This window comes from Sinocyclocheilus grahami, unplaced genomic scaffold (genome assembly GCF_001515645.1).
Source record: "Sinocyclocheilus grahami isolate Dianchi unplaced genomic scaffold, SAMN03320097.WGS_v1.1 scaffold764.1, whole genome shotgun sequence".
NCBI lineage: Eukaryota > Metazoa > Chordata > Actinopteri > Cypriniformes > Cyprinidae > Sinocyclocheilus > Sinocyclocheilus grahami.
Window position 1 is genome coordinate 339,109 of NW_015505943.1, and position 12,418 is coordinate 351,526.

The following is a 12,418-nucleotide window of genomic DNA, read 5'->3' on the forward strand; positions in this document are numbered from 1 at the left end:
TATTATTATTATTATTATTATTATTAGAAAAAAAACAATAATTAAAAAAATAATTTTAATTGATAATCAATTTATAGTTCATTAATACTCTTCTATCAATCTAACAACTTCCTTAAAGAAGTGACATAATTTTGGTGGGAAAACAGCACAAGCATCTATAAGCATTAGCAAAAATTATTTATACAATTCTATTAAGTTTTGTGACATTAGCTGGTTTGCCTAAAGTGTTTATCTTTTTCTATTAAAATGACAATTTTATCATCGTTTATTTAATTTGTTTTAAATAGACATTTATTATTTTATTTAAATATATATATAAAAAACACAAATGTTTGCCACTTCATGTATACTAACTCTAAGGTTTGTTTTCTCTTTTCCATCCAAGATTGAAATGAATCTTTCCATCCAGTTAAGAGTTCAGAAATAAAATATTAAGAGTTCAGAAGGTGCTTAACATGAATGACTCAATTTTAAAGTAATGAACATTACATGAACATACAGCACATACCAAACCCTTCCAAAATCTTTGCACTGCCTTAGTCTCTTCCTCCACCCCATAAAGTAAATTAAAGAAATAAAAAGCTCTGTCTCTGTGAGCTGAGTAAAAGTCAACTGGTCCTGTTTTATTTATTGTCTTCCATTAATTTATTGTTGAGAGGAGTTTGTGTGAATCAGAGCTCATCCACAGTGTTTCTCTGTGAGTGTGTGTATATATGTGTGTGTGTGTGTACCTGGTATTTATCACGTTATGGGGACCAAATGTCCCCACAAGGATAGTAATACTAGTACATTTTGACCTTGTGGGGACATTTTTGAGGTCCCCATGAGGAAACAAGCTTTTAAATCATACAGAATGAGTTTTTTTGAGAAAGTAAAAATGCACAAAGTTTCCTGTAAGGGGTAGGTTTAGGGGTAGGGTTAGTGTAGGGCAATAGCACATACAGTTTGTACAGTATAAAAACCAATACGCTTATGGAATGTCCCCATAAAACATGGAAACACAACGTGTGTGTGTGTGTGTGTGTTTGTGTGTTGCTGGTATTATTGAATATGCACTACAAAAAAAGTGTAGTGTTTACTTTGAAATAGTAATTTTCATATAGAATGACAAAAATGTAACACGCTGAATTAAATGTGACATTTTAGAATGACTGTAATAGTTTTTTTTCTTGTAAAACATACTCCAATTATTTTTATTTACAACTTTAAACTATTTTATACTACTACTACTACTACTAATAATAATAATAATAATTTGCACCTTCGTGCTGATATCATTATTATTTACATAATTAATAATTATTTAGCTTTTTCCCCCCAGATTGTGAGCTGTGAGGGCTGAGGAAGACAACTCAAGTCATTTTCTGGCACTTCATCACATTGGGCCTCCGATTTCCATGTGGAAAATCTTTGCCTGTAACACAGGTTTCTGCCAGAGTTCAGTGACTATTCACCATTACATAAAGCAGAGAAGAAAAATATGCACATGTTAGTTTGTAACGTGAACTGTTTTTGTCTGAAGTCAAACAACTAGAATGACTTAAACTACACAGGAGTGACAAAACTTCCACTCAGAGTGGATGCAGTGTATTGAGGAGCCTGAGATTTGCTCCTGATACATTTGAATGATGACAGAGTGAGAGCAAAACATGAAATTGCAATTACCACCATTTGACTATCCCTGACTAGAGGTTAATGCTTTTTAAAACTCTTCACGATATTTGACTACTTTCTGCTAAACATAAGATCTTTTCCATATCTCTGAACATTCATTCACGTTTGCTGTGTCTTAGTGCTCACATCAGCATGTTTATCTAACTGTTCTTAGAATTTGCACACGTTTTAAGTACCCTGCAGTAAACAGCTGACGTGAAAACCAAAATGGCATTGTGACTAAGAAAAGTTTGGACAACAAACAAAATGAGATCCCTTAAGGGGGCCTGCTTTTGAGAAGAAATCTCAGTTCATTCACTTGCTCGGGACCCTCATGGAGAGCAGCTGTGGGGAGCGGATGGATCTTTGTAGTGCTGTCATGACTCGCCTCCAAGTTCTCATGGCGTTTTAGTAATGAATTCTTCAGCAGACATTTTTACCCTGAGCTCAAGAACACATTTAAACATTGGGGAAGTTTGAGTCTGATATTATCCAATGGTTCTCTGCTAGAATATTTATACACTATTTAAATGAGAGCCCATTTACAGTACTAAGTGAGGGGCCTCTTCTCTTTCATTTCATTTTGTGTCTAAGCTTTGATGGTGAACTCATTTAAGACACAAGATTAAATCTTAAACCTTTCTTTGTGCTTCCACATCATGGGATTCAGCCTGCAAATAGTTTCATGAGTAGTTCATGCAGTATCTGTAAACAAGAGCTTTGCAGTTGTAGTGAAGAAAACTCAAGACAAAGATTGGATATTGGATGTAGCATCCTGGTCTGATTGCTTATGTTGAATTTTGAACAGGTATCCCATGAGCCGCAGGCCCTCGAAACACTAGAAAATCACATTGTTTCATGGCAACTGCATCTGCAAATGACTACGGTGGGTGAACTGCTTACTACCTAGCAATATAATGTAGTGTAATACATGTAATAATAAATAATTGCCAGTTGGACTCTTACAATAAAAGCCTTTGTTCCAGATGAGCCAATGGAGTGGCGTTTTCCCAGGGAACTTTGAGCTGTTGACAGTAAAAGCCTGAAAAATATCAAGCTTCACAATTGTTTCCCTTGCAGACAAGGACAGAAACTTTTTTAGGAGACACTCAGGAGTCTGAGGGCGCTGTGGAGAAAAACGAATGATCCAGTTATCGGACAATGCACCCTTGTGCTGATGCTTAAGTACATAACACATTTATCATGTGTCACACATTGTAAACACCTTTAGAGATTGACTGCAAACCTCAGACTGCAAGTGGATGATGATATTGATCTAACTTTGCATTTCTTTGCTCCTCGTCATCACAAATTGGCGAGCAAAGTGAATTTAGGACAAGTGAATTTCATATATAATGTTTCATTGAAAGAAAAAAAAATCCCCTAAAAGCAGATAATAGTAATCTCAGATAAGACTGGGGTTGATGAAATACTCTGGTGAGTTGGCGCTCTAGGCTGTACGCCTTGCCGGTTTACCAAGGCAATCCTATAAAGCTTTCTTCCTCCATGCTCCTAAGCAAATATACCACATTCTGATCCAAGCTGAACAAAGGCTTGGATTTCAAATCCCACAAAACTCATAGTCAAGGCTTTTTTTTTCAGGGTTTTTCGACCATATCGCAATCCTAGATTGCAATTTTAACAAGCTTCTTAAGCGCCTCTTAACTGTAGGGCTGGAAAAAGATTATTACAGCAAACCTATGACATTAAATCATCTCTTTATTCATAATTGTGCTATGCAAATTTGTGTTTTTAATGCCCTACTCCTGTTTGGAATTGGAAATGACAGAATACAGCTTTGATATTGAAAAGGAAATTATCTCTTTGTCATATTTTCAGAGTGGAGTAAGATAAGATCACATAATATCTGATGAATCACACCTCTTATAGCTTGCATCATTAAAGGTTTATAAATACTTCATGGGATAATGGGGGACTCAGGCAGGTTCTGAGCAAAAATTGATGAGACACAGTACAGATGGGCGCCTAATTAAGTTCTGTAACGGATAACCCTGTGCTTTATTAATGGCCCAAAAACTTTTTTAGAGCACTTAAACAATTAGAAACTGTGGTCACATTAGAGGATGCCAATGTAACTCTGGGTACTCAAAAAGAGATTTTAATTGTCTCATCGTTTCTCTACAGTTCACCTTTGCCGAGTCCAACTTCTACTTTTTCATTTTGCTTACATTAATTCTTGGCTGGCCTCGGGAAAAAGGCGGAAAAACGGTTTCCACCTGGGCTTTCGTTTTTTGATCGTAAAGCAATGAAAAATGTTGAAGCGCTTTCTGCCATGCTTCTCTCATCTCATCATCAAAGAGCCCACAGTTTCAATACAACCTCCAGAGAGCACAAGTTGATTACTGCTTTTTGAATTCTGCTAATTAAAAAGTGAGAACAGCACATTTAGTATAGCTCAAGATAGCAGAATTTATATAGCTTCCACAGAGCAGGATATAAGTATATGTATAATTTTTTTTAGCGCTAAGTGAATCTTTGATTTATCCCAGATAAGGCAATTCAATAGAAAGATTCATTTAGGCAAATATAACATCATTCTTTTGAAATACTAATACCTAACCCTACATATTAAGATCTAAATCAGCCAGTTAAATGCTTGAAAAATATATGCTAAGTGGAGGGTGGCTTTATTCTCTTTGAACTTAGAAAGCAGGAAACAGTAGTTCAAGAGCTTCTTGCTGTATTGCAACGTCCAAGGAAATGCATCCTTCTTAACTCGACCTTCAGACAAGTCCGAAGTCCAAAGTAAGTACAAATGCTGAGCTCGGCATCCCTAACCTTTCTCACATACATCTGCAAAAGCTGGTTGTTTTGAACAGCATTTGGGGTCTTCTCTCAGCTGAGCATCTGCTAGTATTGGAAATGGCCCCCTCCAGCTATCATTAGCCATATCCATGTGCAGCACATGACACTGTCAGCCTCTGCGATTCAGATGGGTGCATTTATTGGTTGCCAAGTTTGTGAGATTCATGCAGTTATGAGCCTGCTGCTGAATTGCTTCTCACACTGGGAAATCTGTCTTTTGAAATATGAAGCACGTAAAGTGCTGGATGGGAGCATAATTTCATTACAACAAATGGAAATGTATGACTCAAACTTTTTTTCAGTTTAAGAGACGGTGGAATGCATTTTTTATCCTGTATGATGATGATGATATTAGGGCTGCTCTATTATAGCAAAAATCATAATCACGATTATTTTGGTCAATATTGTAATCACGAATATTTAACATGATTATGAGTGGGCCACATGACCAAAACTTTATATGAGTGATATATGTTTAACGATAGCAATATATATCAAATATTTTCTTTAAATAAGGTTGCTATGATGTCTACATTTTAGACAAACAGCAAAATTGCACAATTCTCAACACCACAGCAGAATACCACCTTAACTCATATTAGTAAAAAAATAGTCCTTCAGTCAAGAGCAACAAGTGATTTTCTCTGTCTTTTGTTGTTTGATTAATATTAAGCAGTTGTCAGTATAGCCTGCTGTCACTTTAAGAGCCACATGGATCCAATTTACTGTTACACATTTATTTTAATTATCAACTGTTTACGTTCACTTAAGGTCCCTGATTATCTGGCCAGGTCTAGTGTCACATTTTAGAAATCCAACAGGGCTGTGTTCTAACGGCATGCAGTCCTGCAAATAGAGTGACAGAATCAGAAAAGGGGTCTACTGTCAGGAAGGTAGCAGATTTGGGCATAGTTAAGGCAGACAGATGGTGACCAGTCATTTCACTGATTGGCTGATGGCCTTCAAGGTCACCTTTTGAGCGGCTGGAAATTGCTCCGACTACATCTGACCCGACAGAAAAATGGTTTAGGAAAGTGATCCCTACTTCCAGTGTCTAGAGTTGCACTCTTTTGATGGGGGCCAGTAAAATTGCCTACACACTATAAAAGTGCTTGTAATTTGTTTAGTTGAGTTATAAAAGTGCTTGTAATTTGTGCAGAAAAATAATGCAAAACTGCTATAGTTAAAACCTATTAATTGGTTAACTCTAAGTTACTGAACCTTACCATATGGTAAAAAAACCTGGTTTAACATTATATGTAAGTTGACTAAAATGCTGTCTAAAAATGTCACATGTCAATTATGGATTTTGGAAGTAAAAAAGAAAATTAATTTTGCCACTATAATATACCCACTACAATAGAGAACATAGCACATAACACAATTCGGATTAAGGCACTGTAAAACATGTTTATTTTTTTAATCTGTAAATAAAACAGTGTTACTTTCCATTTATTTGTAATTGTCAGTGAAATTTAATAGCAATACGTGAAAATTGTACAGTAAAAAGATTGTCCATGTGCACTTTAAAAAACAATTTTGAGATTTTGCCATTTCAACCCTTTTTTTGTAGGCATAACTAATATTTCATAAATAGTCCAAACAAGAACATTTAAGTTTATTGGCCCTCAACTAAGCTGAAAGTTGAATGAACTAGTATAACGGTTGTTTCAACTCAAAAACACACATTGAAACAACAGCATCACACTGAGAAAAAAAAAGACAACAAAAAATTAAGGCAGCAGGGCAAGCTGTTTTTTTTTTTAAGTTGACTCAAATTATTATTTTTTTTGTTTTACAGTGTATGACACCACACACATAAATGTTGTCAATTTTGCAAAATTTATAATTTATTATATATATAGGAAAACATACAATACAGAAAACACAACACAGGAACAGTGTTCTTATTGGCCCTCAACTAAGCTGAAAGTTGAATGAACTAGTATAACGGTTGTTTCAACTCAAAAACACACATTGAAACAACAGCATCACACTGAGAAAAAAAAAGACAACAAAAAATTAAGGCAGCAGGGCAAGCTGTTTTTTTTTTTAAGTTGACTCAAATTATTATTTTTTTTGTTTTACAGTGTATGACACCACACACATAAATGTTGTTCCAGTTATTTTTATATTGTATGTGTTACTCTGCTCATGTACAACACTTTGGTCAGTCTTTAAAAATAATTAACCTGACCTAAATTGACCCTGCATTTTCTTCAGAATGTGTACAAATCGAGTTCATTCTTTCATTAGTTTATTTAAATCATTATTGTGATACCTGACAGTTGCCTACACAAACAGAACTGTTGCGTTTAATGATCAACACTGTCATTAATTTGATTTGTGTACTTTGCTTATGTTTATTCCAGTTATTTTTATATTGTATGTGTTACTCTGCTCATGTACAACACTTTGGTCAGTCTTTAAAAATAATTAAACTGACCTAAATTGACCCTGCATTTTCTTCAGAATGTGTACAAATCGAGTTCATTCTTTCATTAGTTTATTTAAATCATTATTGTGATACACAAACAGAACTGTTGCGTTTAATGATCAACACTGTCATTAATTTTATCTCTCGTAGTCATCATGTCCCAGCACCATATGTTCTGGTATGAAGCTCATCATGTCCAGCAGTTACCTGTAGAGCTCAAACAGGCATTATATCCAAAATGCCTTACAGGCACAAACGGTCTAAAAACTTTAAAACCAATCTCATCTTTCATGAATAAATTGAAGCTCAGTCACTGAATAAATGAAGGGAAGAATTGGATTGCCAGCAGTTATGAGCAGAGCAGATATCTACAGTATAAGTGGAAGCCATACTTCATTGCCTCATGAATAATCACTGGCAGTAATTGCGGTGTTTTGACAAACCGGTGCTGTTAAATCTATCTAGTATAAAGTCTAGAACTGATTCTGAGCCGTGGCAGTGACGGACGAACAATGTGGCACACAGAGGACCATGGTAGGGCAATAAATGTACAGTATTTCTCATAGATTACAACACATCTGTGAATAGGAAGAAATGGAATGTCAGACGACTTTTATGGTTTAAAATAGGGAGCAATTATATGATGCTATCTTTCTGATGTATGAAATTGACAGTCTCTTTGTAGTGGAGTCTTGTGAAACTTTTGGAGGTCTTCGAGATTATTTGAGTTTGATATGAGAGCCTCTACAAATCTTTTGCAGTCTAGAGATGAAAAGAAAGCTGAAATTTGGCTTTCCTGAGTCATAACACTGAACAAAAGCCACATTTATACCACAAAATGGTGTTGCACAGACTTTATAATGCTTGCATCATATTTACACATGAATCAGAGGAAACTGTGATTTAGTGCATCACACACTAAATAGTAGATTTCAATTCAGATTTAGATATTTATTCTCATGCACAACCAAGAGAATACAAGAAAATGCACAGATTTTCATGACAACAGGAAAGTACTATATATATATATTTACATATATATATAAACACCATTATAAATTAACTATATTAAATCTCTGTAATATTTTATTAAAATTAAGAACAAAAGACTAAAAACTAACATCAGTGATCAAAGTAAAAAAAAAAAATCTATCTATCTATCTAACTATAAATGTTAATTTTTATAAATTTGTAAAATATAAATTAATAAAATAATATTTTAAAATATTAAAAATGAGTATGCACAGTTAAATATCCATGTATTGGCTGATACTGATACGTTAACTTATGCAGTACAGATATTTTGTGCATTCATAATCTGTTTTATGCACAAGCTAAAAAAATTGTCTTATAGTGCCCCCATTGGCACCCCTTAAACTCTCCCAGTGTCTGCATGTGGCAAAAAAAATAAAACTTAAGCCTATAAATAGACGGATGCAGGAAGCAAAGCCAAATATACCCAATTGTTTAGTGTTGTCACTTCTCCCAGCACACCAAAAGAGAGGAATGCATTTAGACTAGTCTTCCAGGAAGAAGCAGGGAAAGACCTGTTCTTGCACTGAAAGGCTCATGGGATGATATCTTGAACAGTTCTTTGATATGCATGTACAAACATAGTGCCACAACCCTCTGTTCTAGTACTGTATGCTGTTATCACTATGCTGTGATGTTTTTTAGTTGGCTTATGGGCATACAGTATCATATCATATCAGGAAAAATAAAACCATCACTTCCCATACTTAGGGGCCAAACTGTATACAGAGAAACAAGGAGATATTCTATATACATAAGTGATTTCCAAAGTGCAACAAGTCAACAGAACCAAGGATGGGAAATTGTTGACAGAAATGACCCTCAGTATAAATAAAGTAACGCTGATTCTCATAAAAGCCTAAGAGAATCACATCAAAGGCTGCATGACTCACAGAAACGCTGTGCTTCACTTCCAATAACATTAGAGAGCAAACTGGAGAATCCTCCTCAGACCAAAGCAGATGTTTAGGGCCTCTCAGCATCTGAACACACACTTCAAGCTTCTGTCAGAGAAAATTATTTATCAAAAATAATAAAGTGAAAGCTGATTAAACTTACAATGGAAGGTAAGTAACATTTAACTGTGTTGATACTGATATTTACAGCCTTAGGCAATGTTCCAAATTGCTCACTTTTATAGTTGCTGACATGTAACGTAAACAAAGTCAAAGTCAAAATTACTAGCATTCAAAAGTTTGTGGCTGGTAAGATTATTTAGATGTTTAAGAAAGAAGTCTCTTATGCCCACTAAGTCTGCATTTATTTGATCAAAAATACAGTAAAATCTAATATATATAATGTAATATTGTGAAATATTATTGCAAATTAAAACAACTTTTCTCTATTTTATATCTTTTCAAATGTGATTTATTCCATGCAAAGTACATTTTTTAGCATGCAAAATAATTTTTCAGTCTCCAGTGTCTTTAGAAATCATTCTAACATGCTAATATGCTCTTATTATTATGTTAACACCTGCCAACAAATATATTTTCAAACAAAGCCAGTGTTTTTGCACTATTTGGCACTATGTATCTATGTAAAAAGCAGATTGGATTTTCAGTATAATAGTTTGGATTCACACATCTTGTGTAGTATATACACTTGCCTGTTTTAATTTTAAGAAGCACTAAATGCAAGGAATACTTCACAAAAGGGTCATATTTGTCATGCTTTTGACAATCCGCAAATTTGAGCTAGCAGCGTGTAAACAATCTTTTAATTTCTATGCAAATAATCTTCCTCCAAATGACAAGCATCTGCTCAGACAGACTATGCAGCGTGGCAGTCACTAAAAAATAAGATGCTAAGCCAAAGCAAAAGAGAGTGATGCTAATGAACTTTATTTACAACACTGGGGGTGTAACAACAATAGGTCACAGTGGGTTCACACAGCCTTAAGTTGACATTGTTTTTGGGACACCTTTGCCCTGAAACACACTCCAACCACTGGTACACCAACACAATGTGTTGGCTAAGAATGCCGTTCACACATATCAGAGGATTGAAGTCATAACTATATCTGTCTAGAGTTAGCGGCACCATTAGAAGTTTCACCGCTGATCTAATTAGAGCGTCCTCTAATAATGTGACAGAAGAGCACATGCAGCAGTAACTGTGACCCTCAGAGCAACTGTCCCCTCTGAAACTCTCGTCTCATGTCTAGAATGTCACCAATGCTAATAAAGGAGCAGACCCTCAGCAGGGAGCTAAGAGGATTGTCTTGAACTGACCTCCGGTCAGATCAGTGGTTGCCACATTGGTGACTGTGATTTCACCAAGTACAACATTCCTATCAACCAATCAGAATTGAGGGATAACTTTTCAGGAAATATATTTTTTAGGCTTACAATCAGGGTTAGGTGCTTCTACACCCTTGTTAATCGGCTATAATTTCACACCGTTTTTAGGAATACATTATGGGTAGGGTTAGGTTTAGGGGTAGGGTTTGGGTTAAGTCTATATTTTTGGACAGTCATGTTGATCCAGGAACATGTCTTACTTGGCAAAATCACGGCAACCCGGTGGCAACACACCACAAAGACTCAGCTAAAGTTAGCTCTCGGAGGAGACGCGCACCCCTCTGGCCTCAGTGAGGGGCTCTGTGTTTCTCTAGCTGACATTCCTTTGCGAAACTCCATAGTGCAAATAAGAAACTGAGAGGCAAAACTAAGGTGTATGTAGGTTAAATGAGAATTATGACTAAAAAAAGCATTGATAAAAGCAAATGAAGTGTGATGCATGTTTGCATGGCTTCACTTTACTCTTTGCATGTTACATGGATTTGTCCCTAATGAAAAGTCTGCACCATTCGCGTGGGCTTTGAGTCACAGCTAGATATATGTGCCCCGTGCAAAGCTTTTTAGTAGAACTAAGTGCAGAAGCCTTTATGCCTCTAAGGAAATGTTCATTCGTTCAGTACAAACAAACCATTACTGTGCTGTAAACAGAAAACATTTTTGTTGCTTAAGAGATATTGAGCGTGAAATTGTTGAAGTGTTACTTATGGATACTGAGCAAATGGCAAACATTGTGTAACACATTAGTATTATAATATTAAATAATATGATATCATATAATATGATATGATATATTACAAAAATGTGAATACTAAAATAAAATAACACTACTGACCTCTACTGCTTTGCTATTTTCTTTTTGTATGTTTTCAGCAATATATCATATCAAATCTTAAAAATACTAAATACTGACCCCTACAGCTCTGCTCTTTTCTTTTTTCTTTTTTTTTTACCCCAATCTATCAACACTCATGAGAGCCTTGAGAATGATGAATACCCACATTTCCAAACAAACTTTCACACATAGTAAAGAACAAACAAAAGAAAAGCAGTCAATAAAAACAAGGCATTGTGCTGTGGTAGTGTTAGTTTTGCTATTATTAGCAACCGGCTCTAAACGCAAAACCAAGAATCAATAGCTCAGGCCAGAAAGAATTACAGCTGAGACTTTTTCCTTTTCAATGAGACAAGAGAATTGCAGGATACTCCCTAACAGTCCAGATCCCTGGATGCTCTCAAGCACACATGCAGCTCAAAAAGGAAACTCAAGTGAATTAAAGCAGTCAATAAAAACAAGGCATTGTGCTGTGGTAGTGTTAGTTTTGCTATTATTAGCAACCGGCTCTAAACGCAAAACCAAGAATCAATAGCTCAGGCCAGAAAGAATTACAGCTGAGACTTTTTCCTTTTCAATGAGACAAGAGAATTGCAGGATACTCCCTAACAGTCCAGATCCCTGGATGCTCTCAAGTACACATGCAGCTCAAAAAGGAAACTCAAGTGAATTTGGGAGATGGTCCTCACTGCAGAACACAAGATCCAGGGGGCATGGTTGGATCCAAATCTAGGGGGTGGAGATTGGTAGGTTTGGGGGTTGAGATGGATGGGCTTAGGGATCAGGGGGTGGAGACGGGTAGGTTTAGGTATATGTAAGGTGGGAGGAGTTGGATCTGGATCCAACCACTCCCCCTGGATCTTGTGTTCTGCAGTGAGGGGCTACACTGGAATTTGGTGAGAATGATAGTTTGCCACTGCGAATGAAAGACATAAACTAAACTCAACTCATCAAATGAAAGTCCAATTTAAATGATTTCTGAAGAGAAAACCTCTAAACATTATATAAATTTAGTGAATGTGACAATGTACTGACTACACATTACTGTGACAAACTGACAACAAAGCTAATAATATTGCTCTATAGTAACACATGTTTATGTCTCTGTATTATTTTTGTTTGAATATTATACTTTGGTTGAATATAGCATCAGTTTTTGTGGAAACTGAAACCAGTAATTTAGGAAAGAGAAAGTAAACATATAGTGCTCTGGGCTGGAGAAGATGGCCTGGAACCAAATGAGGTGGAAATGAAGTAACAAAAATAGGACAACAGTTCCTCACAGGTTTGGAAAAACCCAATGAATGCCAACAGTAGCAGCCAATGTTAAACTGA